The sequence below is a fragment of the Rhinopithecus bieti genome, unplaced genomic scaffold (assembly GCF_001698545.2).
Source record: "Rhinopithecus bieti isolate Rb0 unplaced genomic scaffold, ASM169854v2 scaffold_15838, whole genome shotgun sequence".
Taxonomy (NCBI): Eukaryota; Metazoa; Chordata; class Mammalia; order Primates; family Cercopithecidae; genus Rhinopithecus; species Rhinopithecus bieti.
In genome coordinates this window covers 2,522,101-2,535,580 of record NW_016808928.1, presented here as the reverse complement: position 1 = coordinate 2,535,580, position 13,480 = coordinate 2,522,101, and the positions used below count along the sequence as shown (strand labels likewise).

General features: G+C 49.5%; 1 protein-coding gene across 1 annotated transcript in view; it reads left to right on the top strand.

The window, feature by feature from the left end:
- Positions 1 to 6: 6 nt before the first annotated feature.
- KBTBD11 (kelch repeat and BTB domain containing 11) overlaps positions 7 to 13,480 on the top strand; it is a 31,565-nt gene continuing 18,091 nt past the window's right edge. Inside the window, 1 exon segment of the mRNA XM_017887856.1 lies at positions 7 to 104. The gene's annotated coding sequence lies outside the window, so the exon portion shown is untranslated.

The following is a 13,480-nucleotide window of genomic DNA, read 5'->3' as shown; positions in this document are numbered from 1 at the left end:
CCGCGGCTCCCACAGGTGCCGGGAGGAGGCCGCGCGCATGCGCCGGAGCCCACCCGCCAGGCTGCGCGTCCCGGGCCCGGGGGCTGAAGAGGAGCCGCGGCGAGGTAGGGCGGACCCCGGGGAGGTCCGGGGAGGTCTGGGGAGGCAGCGGCGGGGCCCGGCGGGCGGAGAGGGAAGGAGCCCAAGGCGCGGGTCGGAGGGGCGGCGGGTGGTCGGCGAGGGCGGCAGAAGGCGGGAGGGGAGCAAAGGAGAGGCCGGCAGGGGAGAGGCGCGGAGGGGAGGCGAGGCCGGCACGGGAAGGGAGGAGAGCGGAGGGGAGGGAAGGGAGGGGAGCGGAGGGGGCGGTGCTGCCCGCGGCGGGGTGGGCGGCGGTGGGTGGTCTCCGCTCCGCCCCGGGAGGCCGCGTAGGGGCGTGGGGCCTCTGCGCGGGGTCTGCCCCAGAGCCTCCCCCGGGACGCGGCGACTCCGGCCCAAAGACAATGAGCGGCCCGCGCCGCGCCCATGGTCACCGCCCCCCGCCGAGGGTCCCGGCGCCCCCGCCGGAGCAGAAGCCGGAGCTGAAGCCGAAGCCGAAGCCAAGCGCACGGGGCCGGGGCCAGGGCTCCACCCGGGGTTGCTCCGCTTGGCTCTCGGCGGTCGCGGGGATCGGCTGTTCGGAGCGGACGGGGGTCCCTCCTGGACTCGAGGCCCCGGGGAGGGGAGTGCGGCCCTTGGTCCTCCGCGGCTGCGCCCGGGTGCGGGGTGTCCGGGCCGCTGACCCCGCGAGCCCTGAGCACCCCGCCCCACCCGCCCCACCACGCCGCGGCTCCCGAGCCCTGCCGGGCACCCCTCCAGCCCCTCCCCACGTGCTGGGGAGACCTCCGGGCGGTCTGGGCGGGATTCCGCAGGGGTCCCTCCTCTCAGGCGCGGCTCCTTCTGGAGCATGAAAAGAGGGTTAACCAAAGTCCCTCCACCTTTTTAGAGTCCTACAAAACCACATTTCCCCCTCCACCCACTCCAGTGTCTATTCTAAGGAAGAGAAAAGGAACAAATCAGTGCAGCGAGCTTTATTCTACTTAGCCCACGAAAGGCACCGCCGTCAGATTTTAAAGTTCCTGCCATCCCCTCAGGCACTGAGTGAGAAGTTCGCCGGGTTCCCGCCTCCATTTCCCACTAAGGAGCCGTTACTCAGGCTCCAATTAGGAACCCTTAATGGATGTCAATGGAACCCTTCAGCCTTTTATCCTGAGCTAATAGTGTGCATTATTAGAATAATCCTCCCCACTCCTGACATCAGGGAAGGGAGCGTTCCATTGCCTTCAGATTTGCTCCAGCAACAACTCGATGTCTGCAAATTTATGGTAATTGGCATTGCAATGCTCCCATCAGGGCATAACTAAGCAAAAATTGTAATGAGATAAAGCCTTTGAACTTTTCATGTCAGTTGTAGAGGCATTGCTGGCCATAGCATTATAAAGCACATAATAAAATTAGTTAAAAGATGTTGCTTACAGTATAGTCATACGTTAGCAGAGCCACGTTCGGATCAGTTACAGACCGCCAAGATGACGGGGGTCCCGTAAGATTATAAGACTGTTTTCCCTGTGTCTTTTTCATGCTTAGAAATGTGTAGATACACAAACACCATTGTGTTACAATTGCCTGCAGTATTGTGTGTGCTGTACAGGTGTGCAGTCTGGAGCAGGAGGCTGTGCGGTGGAGCTCAGGTGTGTAGCAGGCTGCACTGTCTAGGTGTATAAGTGCCCTGTGTGATGTTTGCACAGTGATGAAGTCACCTAACTACCATGTCTCAGAACCTGTCTGCATCTGAACCATTCATGACTGTATTTAAGCCAGCATTGGACTTGGGAGGAGGGGAGAAAACTTAAATGTTGTGACTCTGAGACTAAAGAAATTCCCAGGGAGCAGGACTCTGTGTTGACTGATGTCTGGGCCTAACTTGACCCTGAGAGCACCTTGCCCTGGGAGGATGGAAGAATCCGGAAAGGTGGTTTGGAGGTCATTGCATCATTTGTAAACTCCAAGGCAAACCGGCTTCAGTGGGGTTTCCGTATGTTCCGGTACAAGTAGCAACCTTGGCAGTGGGAACCCAGCAGGTCTCGTCTTTGTCCCTGTGCTGATACAGAGACTCTCCATGCCGTGGATGCCTCCATCTGGGCACATGCTTCAGTTGTTTTCTAAATACCAATAGCACAGATTGCTCAGTAATAATAGCTTTCCTGCAAATCTGGAATCACTTAGGCAGCTGCAGTGCCTCTGAGCCTTCTTGCATCCAAGGCTGTGATCAAGGAGGAGTGGTGTCTGAGTGGGCTTGAGAAGGGCCTGGAGAACAGCGGGTTTCCTGATCACAAACCAGCCTGCCATTCAGCATATGTTCCCTGGGTGACTCAGGGCAATATCTGCCCTTCTCCAGAGGTCAAGGGCTCATTGTGTCAATTGTGGTCTTGAGTGTTTTTTTTTCTCTTGAAATTATCGTAATTAAGCTAAAATTATAGTGTTGGTACCCAGCACGTATTTGCAAAGTATTTAACAATGAGCAAAAACTTTAAGAATAAATTAAAACATGTAGGAGTTTACTTTTTGCCAACAGCCAGGTTCCTGCTAGAAATGATTTTGAAATAAACGGTGTCTTGGAAATAGAAACCGTTGCATGTCTTACGTGCGTTTTGTTTGAAGGATTAGCATGAATTTCCTTCTGAGTATTTGTGGAGTTACCCGCCTCCCTCCACCACCCCCCCCCGCCACCCTGCTGTGGGTCAGGCACAGTCCTAGGTGCTGGGGATACAGTTGCAAGTAAAGTCAGCCTAGTTCCCTGCTCTCTGCAGCTGAGACTTTAATACAGCGAAAGGCATTCAGATATAATTATGTTAATTCTTAGGTAATAACACACAGAGACTAGTGCTTTGAAGGAGAGGAATACATTCCCGTGAATGCAGGTAACAGAGGAATCTAAGGCCGAGAACTAAGGGATGAGAGGGGTGGCTCAGGAGCCCAGGAGGGGGAAGTTTGTGGAACATCGTGTGCAAAGGCCCTGTGGTGAGGACTAGAGCACGGAAAGGCCAGTGAGGGGCGCTGGAGCAGAGCCTAGTAAAAGTGTAATGTCACCCGATTTTATGACTGACTTGTGGCATTTCCTTCTCATAAATTGATGGAGCTTCACACGTTAGAGCAAGCTCCTACAACCCACGGCCCACGAGCCACTTGTGGCCCAGGACAGCTTTGAATGTGGCCCAACACAGATTTGTAAACTTTCTTAAAACATTATGAGTTTTATTGTTATTATTATTATTTTAGCTCATCAGCTGTCATTAGTATTAGTCTGTTTTCTGTGTGACCCAAGACAGTTCTTCCAGTATGGCCCAGGGAAGCCAAAAGATTGGAGACCCCTGCTTTAGAGCTTGATGGAGTTTCACATGGATTAATTTTGTAGCATGGAGACATCCTGAATCCTAAAGTGAAATCATTAAATAGGAGGAGGTACATGGAATGTTTCGTAAATGAAAAACCACAGTGCCGATGTTAGCTGGTATTGTTAGTGTTTTATTATAAAGACGTGGAGTTGTGGGGACATACGTACGGGCATGCTTCTACGGAGTCTACCTTCTTTGTCCAGGCCACCTCCATCTCATGCTTGGACTTCTGTAGTAGTCTCTGGAGAGGCTCTGCATGTCCTCTCTTTGAACAGGCCCTCCTACAGAAGTCAGAATAATTATTTTTATTATTATTATTATATTTTGAGATGGAGTCTTGCTCTGTCATCCAGGCTGGAGTGCAGTGGCACCATCTCGGCTCACTGCAACCTCCACCTCCCGAGTTCAAGCGATTCTCATGTCTCAGCCTCTCAAGTAGCTGGGATTACAGGCGCCCACCACCACATCCAGCTCAATTTTTTTTGTACTTTTAGTAGAGATGGGGGTCTCAGCATGTTGGCCAGGCTGGTCTCGAACTCCTGGCCTCAGGTGATCTTCCTGCTTGGCCTCCCAAAGTGCTGCGATTACAGGCATGAACCACCACGCCCAGCTCAGAGCAATTATTTTTTTAAGATCTTACAATATTGGGCCTTTCATAGCTTCCCTTTCCTGCAAGATGTAGTCCACAGTTCTGAATATTTGTAGCAAGACCCTTGTTCCAATATCATGGTTGTTCAGTAAGCCACACACAACTTAGTGGCTTAAAGCAATAGCATTCATTTATTTATATTTTAAGTTCCAGGCTACATGTGCGGGAGGTGCAGGTTTGTTACATAGGTAAACGTGTGCCATGGTGGTTTGCTGCACTGATCAACCCATCACCTAGGTATTAAACCCAGCATGCATTAGCTATTTATCCTGATGCTCTCCCTCCACCGCCCCCTGCAGGCCCCAGTGTGTGTTGTTCTCCTCCCTGTGTCCATGTGATCTCACTGTTTAGCTCCCACTAACAAGTGAGAACCTGTGGTGTTGGGTTTTCTGTTCCTGTATTAGTAGCAATAGCATTCATTTTGCTTAAAAGTCTGCAGTCTCTCTGGGCACAGCTCGCCTTGGTGCCACTCAGCACCAGATGCGGAACTTGAAGGCCAAGGACTGGAACCATGGAGGCTCCTGACTTGCTGCCTGAGGCTTGCACCAGGAGGATTCACACATTTGGGGCTGGTGCAGCAGGGGCCCCTCGGGGACCTCCCCCTGTCACTCTGCGGCCATCTGTGTATTCGCTCCAGCGTGGCAGCCTTGATGCAGTGGACTCCCTGTGTGTTGAGTCAGGGTCACCACAGAGTGTGACCTGAGAAAACAGCAGGTGGAACCGGGTCACCTTTCTCACGAGGCGGGGGGGTCGTGTTGTGCTGCTTCCCCCTCAGTCCCCGGCCAGCCATGTAGAAGAGGAGGGAATGGGGTCCCAGCTGTGAGCAGAGGGGAATCTCACTGGGCGGGAAGGGCATGCCGAGCGGGGTGCATCCATGGGGCATCTTTGGAAAACAGAATCTGCTCTTTCCACTAAGGTCATGTCTCTTCCACATAAAAAAGGTCACGGCGATCCCCAAATCTCATTCTGTTGTGGCATCAGACTTGGGCTCCAGGAGGTCCTCATGGAAGTCAGGTGTGAAAGTGCCTCCCTGGGCTGTAGTCCTTCCTCCGAGGCGAAGGCTGGTGCTCCAAAGTGATAAGAGACCCACCCCCAGCCCACAGTGTACAGCCCTAGGCAGGCACAGGAGAACTGCTGTAGGCCCTCGTGCTGGTCAGAGTTCTCCAGGGAAACAGAACCAACTGGGTACGTGTGTGTGTGTCTACACACGTGAGAGGGATTAGAGAGCAAGATTGAAGGGCCTGGCTCATCTGATGGTGACGGGGCAAGTTTGAGATCTGCAGGGCAGGCCGGCAGACTGGAGATCCAAGGAAGTGCTGGTGTTACAGTCCCTCTTCCTCGGGCCACCTCAGTCTTTTAAGGCTTTGACTGATTGGATGAGGCCCACCCATATTGTGAATAGAAACATGCTTTACTCAGAATCTTCCCATGTAAATGTTAATCAGGTCGTAAAAAAACACGCTTAGGCCAGGTGCCATGGTTCCCAGCACTTTGGGAGGCTGAGGTGGGCAGATCACTTGAGGTCAGGAGTTTGAGACCAGCCTGGCCAACATGGTGAAACTCCATCTCTACTAAAAACCCAAAAATTAGCCAGCTGCAGTGGTGCGTGCTTGTGATCCCAGCTAGTCAGGAGGCTGAGGCATGAGAATTGCATGACCCGGGAGGTGGAGGTTGCAGTGAGCCGAGATTGTGCCACTGCACTCCAGCCTGGGCTACAGAGTGAGACTCTATCTCAAACAAAACAATAAAACAAAACAAAAAAAAAACCCTTCACAGTGACATTCGGACTATGACTGATTGAATATCTGGGTACTGTGGCCTAACCAAGTGGACACATAAAAGTACTTATCGTAACCTTGCTGTTCAGAAAGGGGGAAGTGGGTGGCAGACAGGGGTCTCTGGCCCACGTGGTCCTGAAGTGCAGCTGGGTGCTGGTCGGCAGCCTCTGGACAGAGCTCGGGCCTCATCCTGGGCGGCTTCCACACTCCTGGCTGTACCCTCTGGGCTCTTGGATTTGTTTGGGGAGTGGCTCTTCCTTTCTGTGGAGAGGCCTGTGTTTGCAGCTGAGAGGTTTTTTTTGCTTCCTGCCCAGAGTACTTTGGGAGTCCAGTGTCCAGTCTCGCTTTGTACTGAATCTGTTCCCTGTAGCCTGAGCTGGCAATATTTCATCTGTTCAATTACCTAAAAACGCTGCCGTGTGTCGTTTTCTATGAATCTGCTGCCTCAGCCTCCCGAGTAGCTGGGATTACAAGCGTGTGCCACCACGCCTGGCTCATTTTTGTATTTTTAGTAGAGATGGGGTTTCACCATGTTGGCCAGGATGGTCCCGATCTCTTGACCTCATGATCTGCCTGCCTTGGCCTCCCAAAGTGCTGGGATTACAGACATGAGCCACCATGCCCAGCCGATAATCAGAACTTTTAAAATGAGCTCCATGAAGCTACAGCCTCTGGCTCCACGCTGTAGGCAGCCTCCAAGGGGGACACCACGTGCTTCTGCATCCGGATGGGGTGGCTGGGGTGTGGTTTGTGGTGGCAGCGTGTGCTGAAAGGTGCTTGTCCCTGCCCTGGAGCCTCCACCAGCTGGAGGTGGCACCGTGCAGCCGCCAGGGCAGGGGCAAGGCAGGGACACCATCTACTGGTTCTGTTAACTGTCTTTTCTCAGAGAGTGCCAGTGAGAGCAGATGAGTGCCTCACAGTTTTCAGCATGACTTTAGCAATCTGCTCAACCTGACTGGCCACAGAAAGCCTGCCTGCTTGTTGCATGGGCTGAGTCTCCTGCAGTTTCATGGGGTTTGTGGAAATCTTTACGAATGGCTGGATCACAGACTTGTTTTTAGCTTGTTTCATATGTCTGGCATTGCAGTAGTGCAAAATAGTAACAGGGGCCGTAGGATCTCAGGGTCTGGTTTTTAATTGTAGCCCCAACCCTAATTGGCTGTGTGACCCTGTGAGCCTGTCAGTGAATTTCATAGCAGAAACCTAACAGGCCAAGAGAGAGTGGGATGATCTATTCAGAGTGCTGAAGGAAATAAAAACTTGCCAACCAAAATTTCTGTACCCAGAAAGGCTGTCACGTAGAAATGAAGGAGAGAGAAAGATTTTCCCAGGCAAACATCAGCTGAGGGAGTTCACCACCACCAGACCTGTCTTATAAGAAATGCTTAAGGGAATTCTTCAAGCTGAAAGAAAAGGACGTTAATTAGTAACATGAAGACATTGAAAAGTGTAAAATTCACTGGTAAATGTAAGTAAACAGTTGAATTCACAATAACACTATAATGGTGGTATGTAAATTAACTATATCTTTAGTCTGAAGGCTGAAAGACAAAACTATTCAAACAATAAAAGATTCTGTGATGGTTAATTTCAGGTGTCAACTTGAGTAGATTAAGGGATACCCCAATAGCTTGTAAAGTATTATTTCTGGAAGTGTCTGTGAGGGTGTCCCTGGAAGAGATTGGCATTTGAACCAGTGTGAGGAAGATTTGCCCTCAGCACCATCCAATTGTCTGAGAGCCCAGATAGAAGAAAATGGCAGAACAAAGCCAAATTCTTTCTCTCCCCCTCCCCCTCTCCCCTGTCCTGGAGCTGGGACACCATCTTCTGCCCTTGGACATAAAAGCTCAAGGTTCTCCAGCCTTTGGACTCTGGGACTTGCGCCAGTGACCCCCTCCCTGGGTTCTCAGGCCTTCAGCCTTGGACTAAGTTGCTCTGTTGGCTTCCCTGGTTCTGAGGCCTCTGACAATAGACTGAGCCATGCCACTGGCTTCTCTGGTTCTCCACCTTGCAGATAGCCTGTTGTGGGATTCTCAGCCTGAATAACTGTGTGAGCCAGTTCCCCTAGTAAATCCCCTCTCATCTACCCATCTATCTAGCCTTCCTGTTGGTTCTGGTTCTCTGGAGAACCCTGGGTAATACAGCTATGGTAATATGTTAAGGGATATACAGTACAAAAACCTGTCATTAGTGACATCAAAAGCATAAAATGGGTGGGGGTCCGGAGTTTAAAGTGTAGAGTTATTTTATTCAATCAATTAAATCATCAGCTTAAAATAGACTGTTAGAACTGTAAGATACTTTATGTAAGCTTCATAGTGACCACAAAGCAAAAACCTATAGTAGATACACAAAAGGTAGAAAGTCAAGAATCAAAGCATACCACAAGAGAAAATCTAATAACAAAAGAAGACAGCAAGAGAGGAAGAAAGGAACAAAAGACCCACAAAACAACCAGAAAACAATTAAGAAAATGGGAGTAGTAAGTTCTTAACCTACCATAGTTACCTTGAACATAAATGCATTAAATTCTCCAATCAAAAGACATAGAGTGTATGAATGGGTTAAAAATGTATAAGACCCCACTGTATGCTGCCTACAAGAGACCTACTTGGCCTTTGAGGAAACACAGACTGCGAGTGAAGGGATGGGAACAGCTACTCCATGTGAATGGAAAGCATTAGAGAACAGAGGAAGCTGTGCTTATATAAGCTAAAATCGACTTCAAGTTAAAACCGTCAAGCAGCACACAGAAGCTTTGTCTAATGCCAGCAGCATTTTATAATGCCAGAGGGGCCAATTCATCAGAAGTAAAATTTCAGTACGAGTTGCTGAGCACTTTTTTTTTTTTTTTAAGACAGGATCTCACTGTGTCATCCAGGCTGGAGTGCAGTGGTGTGATCTCAACTCACTGCACCTTCCACCTCCCAGATTCAAGCCTCCTGAGTAGCTGGGATTATAGGCATGCACCACCATGCCCAATTAATTTTTGTATTTTTAGTAGACATGGGGTATTACCATGTTACCCAGACTGGTCTCGAACTGCTGACTGCAAGTGATCCACTCACCTCGCCTCCCAGAGCACTGGGATTACAGGCATGAGCCACCATGCCCGGCCAGGTGGGCTCTTTGATGTCCTGGGTGAGGTTTGGTTTAGATAATGTTGACTGTACCCAGTCCCCTCCTGCCACATGTTGGGCCTGTGTGCCCTGAGGCAGCAGTGACCTGCTAGAAGCCTTGAGTTGGGTGGACTCACTTCTGTGCCACCCACAAAAGCAGAGCCATACCTAGAACTTGGCAGCCTTGGGCACGTCTGCTGTGTCCCCACGGAATCATGTCGCCTCTGCTGTAACCGTGTGTGCCACCCCCATGCTCCAAAAAGGATGACCTCATCTAGGCCAGGTCATCAACAGCTGAACTCCTCAGGCAGGACGTAACAGCCACCATACATCTGTCCCTAGTCACGATGCTCCTCTTCCTGAAGTCCTGCCCCAGGCAGCTGGGTGCTCCTCATAACCCTGTGCCTGCCACCTGCCACCTCTCCATGACCTGACCAGGGCGCTGGGGAGTGACTCCTTCCCTCTTTCCATCATCTGTGGGTTATCTTGTAACACCCCCCTCGGCACTTGCTGCGTGACCTCATGATGCATCTTTTCTGCTTTTGGTCTTCACTGGTTGTGCTTGACGGCACCTCCATGAGGGTCAAGCTGATGACTTTTCACATTGTCCCTATAGGACCTGGGGCCATCATGTGCAAGTAAGACCATGCATGTTGAAATGTATTTCACTGGTGTTTAGCTTATGTTTCCCAATTAACTTGGAGACCACTTGGATGCAGGAGTTGCTTTTTAAAGAAAATTTTATTGAAGTCTAACGTACAAACTGGAAATATGCATCAAAAAAGTCATACATGGGGCTGGGTGTGGTGGCTCACCCCTATATTCCCAGCACTTTGGGAGGCTGAGGTGGGTGGATCACCTGAGGAGTTTGAGAGCAGCCCAGCCAACAAGGTGAAACCCCATCTCTACTAAAAACACAAAAATTAGCCAGGCATGGTGGCGGGCACCTGTAATCCCAGCTACTCGGGAGGCTGAGGCACGAGAATGGTGTGAACCCAGGTGGCAGAGGTTGCAGTGAGCCAAGATCACACCACTGCACTGCAGCCTGGGCAACAAGAGCGAAACTCCATCTCAAAAAAAATAAAACATAAAAAAAGGGTCACACGTGGGCCAGGCACAGTGGCTCATGCCTTGTAATCCCAACACTTTGAGAGGCCGAGGTGGGAGGCTCACTTGAGCCCAGGAGTTCGAGACCAGCCTGGGCAACATAGTGAGACCCCATCTCTAAAAATTCTTTAAAAAATTAATTAAAAGTCACGCATGAACAGCTAGGTGAGTGGCCACCTAAAAAACACACGTAGGATACGCACGCGAAACCATGCTTCATGCTTGAATTCCCACAGGAACAGGAAGTCACAGCATTTGGGCAGATGTGGTAGACTTTTGAAACAAACTGCGATTAGTTTAGTGGCATCTCCTGCAGTAAAATGTCATATCATTAAGCAAAAGTGGCAGCCGATCACTGGAAACGAAACCCCACTTTAAGGCCATGTACGTTACAGGCCATGTTGCTGTGGTTTGGCCTTCTCAGCTGTTACCTGAAAGGGTCTCTGTTTGCAAAGCCCAACATAAGGGTGTTTCACGGCCTGAGTCGCTGCGACTAGAAGCTCATGTGCTTTTGAATCAGGGTGGAATGGCGTGGCAGTGTGATCAGGTGTCGCATTCTCATGCTCTATGGGGCATCCACAGTATGCCCTGGGTCCTTGGAAGCCCCGGGACAAAATCAAAAGCCCTTCTGTAGGAATTCCTGTTGCCGGGAGCCAGTCCGAGTGGGAGGCGCCTCACTGGAGACCCCCAAAGAGGGCGGCCCATGGCCGAATGCAGGTGACCTGGCCGGAGAAGGCAGAGCTCTTACAGGAGAGCACCTCATGAGGTTTCCACGGGTGGAGCCCACACAGACCTTGGTGAGGGTGAGCTGTCAGGAGCTCACCAGAGCAAAGATCAGGGTGTGCTTTGCTTCTCTGCAGAGAGGCAGCCTGCCTGACCTGGCCAACTCCCACGCCACCTGGCTTTATTCCTCTGAAACTGCCTCATGCACCTAGGGGTTTCCCCCTCGGGAATTCCAAACACGGGACGGTCTCGGGGAGATGCTTTTCCACAGCAGGGTCTGTCCTGGCACCTGGCACCTGGCGCCCGGCAAGCCACACACGGCGGCCTGCTCAGGTTCCAGCCTGGGTGCCATGCAGCGTTTGCCAAGTGGAATCCTGGTTTTCCTAAATAGGCACCTTTGTGAGACTGAACTGTTCTCTCATCTCACCCCGAACACGCTACAGATGTTAACTTCACACCTGCATTTTAGAGAAAAAAATGAAATAAAAATATGTTGGTCAGGGGCATTGGCTCATACCTGTGAATCCCAGCGCTTTGGGAGTCCCAGGCTGCAGTGAGCCATGATTGCACCCCTGCAATCCAGCCTGGGTGACAGTGAGACCTTGTCTCTAACAAACAATGAAATAAAAGCCAGTCTATTGACAACCTTCATCTATAAACCATATTTAGTCAGACGTTAAAAGAGTTTGTAAAGAACAGATGATAACATCAGGTTGTTCCTATTCAGTCTCAAGGTATAATTATAGACACATCGGTTTTGCATCCACACTGCCGCCTGGCAATTGCAGAACCATCTGGATATGAAACTGTCTCTTCCTGCTCACAGAACTGCACTCTTACTTGACAGACCACAAGTCTTGATTTCTGCATCAAAAATAGTAGCTAAAATATCAGTAACAATGACTAATCAATTCTCATGTCATCAACCTTCCTTCCCTTTGCACGCAGTCACCTGGCTGGTTTGGGGTTGGCCACGGTGCACCTGCCTTTGGGGATCTCAGGCATTTTCCCTGGACCTAAAGCAGCGAATGGTCATTGTTCCCCCATCACGAAGTCTGAGTAGCAAGTACAAGCTGAATAACATCCTACTTTTGAGAATCATGCTGACATTTTTGATGATGCAGGTGTGGCAGAATTGGGACTCTGTCAAATCTTAACTGAAACAAAACACAAAAAGGAAGTAGGAGACAGGATTCTGCCCTCCTTTCAGTTCATACCAGTGATGCAAATAAACCCATGAGATTATTAGAAAAGGCCGAGTTTGGGAATCTGTTCTACATCCAGCTCTGCCATAACTTGTTTGTGATCTTGGACAAGTCTCTCTATGAAACCAACAGCTCAGAACTTTAAAAATGACAAAACACGAGTTTTTATTTAGATTTCCATATTTCCACTTGGCTGGAACTTTTAGTAACTGAGTAAGTTACTCTGCGGCACAGGCACGAAGAATACAGAAGTAACCTGAGCATTCTTACCTGGTGATTAACTTTACTTAGGTATATTTAAGGTTGTATGGTTTGCACTCATTTTTATTAGCAGGCCAGATTAGTTAATTGATAAATAATGGTAGTTATTTAAACATATGGCATTACACTTTAAATTGTAAATCGTAAAATATTTCAGACACCATAATGCAATACAAAGAAATACTCATGGACTCATGGATCCCACTAAGATTTAATACATGTTATCATTTTGCCACTTACACTTCAAATACTTTTTGTGTGTATGTAAGAAACCAGATGAGGCCAGGCATGGTGCTTCACTCCTGTAATCCTTTGGGAGGCTGATGCAGGAGGACCTGTGGAGCCCAGGAGTTGAAGACAGCTTTGGCAACATAGTGAGACCCTATCTCTCCAAACAAAAAAAAAAAAAAAGAAGGAACCCAAGTGATATAGTCTATCTCGTGAACAGAGACACTGGAAGCCCTGTGGTCCTGTCGCCGGCCTCCTCTTCAGAAGTGATCAGTACACAGTAATCCATGCCTGTCCTTCATTTCTCTGTTTTTACACTTCCATAGAAGACATAGGTGTTTTTTTAATGGTTACAATGTATGTACATAGAATTATCCAGTATCTTTCTGCAACTGCAAACCTTCAGAAATTCAAAATTTTGTTTATGAAATTGACTCACGTTGAGACATGCAGATCTAGGTCATTCATTTGAACAGTGTTAGCGTGACACAAAACCCATCCAGGAGTAGCTGAATCAGTCCTTTTTTGTAGAAAAGGACACAAAGCAATCTTTCTAAAACCCAAGACTGATCATATTACTGTTCCCGTCACTGCTTCCTTTCTTTAAAATGCCGTCAGTGGATCCCATTGTGGTCAAGATGACCGGGCCCCTGTGCTGGCCCTGCCAGACCCCCAGCACTCCCTGAGCTCCAGCCACCCTCAGTCTCTAGAACCCGTCAAGCTGGTCTCTACCTCAAGGACCCCTCTGGCTGCTCTCCTGTTCCTCTCTCAGGTTGCAGCATGACTTTCACATTCTGGGAGGATGCACCTGTCCCCACAGAATAAGAACCAGGTGCATCTGTCCTTATCTCCTGGAGTCTTCTTTTATTATTATTATTATTATTATTTAAGTTCTAGGGTACATGTGCACAACCTGCAGGTTTGATACATATGTATACATGTGCCATATTGGTTTGTTGCACCCATCAACTCATCATTTACATTAGGTATTTCTCCTAAT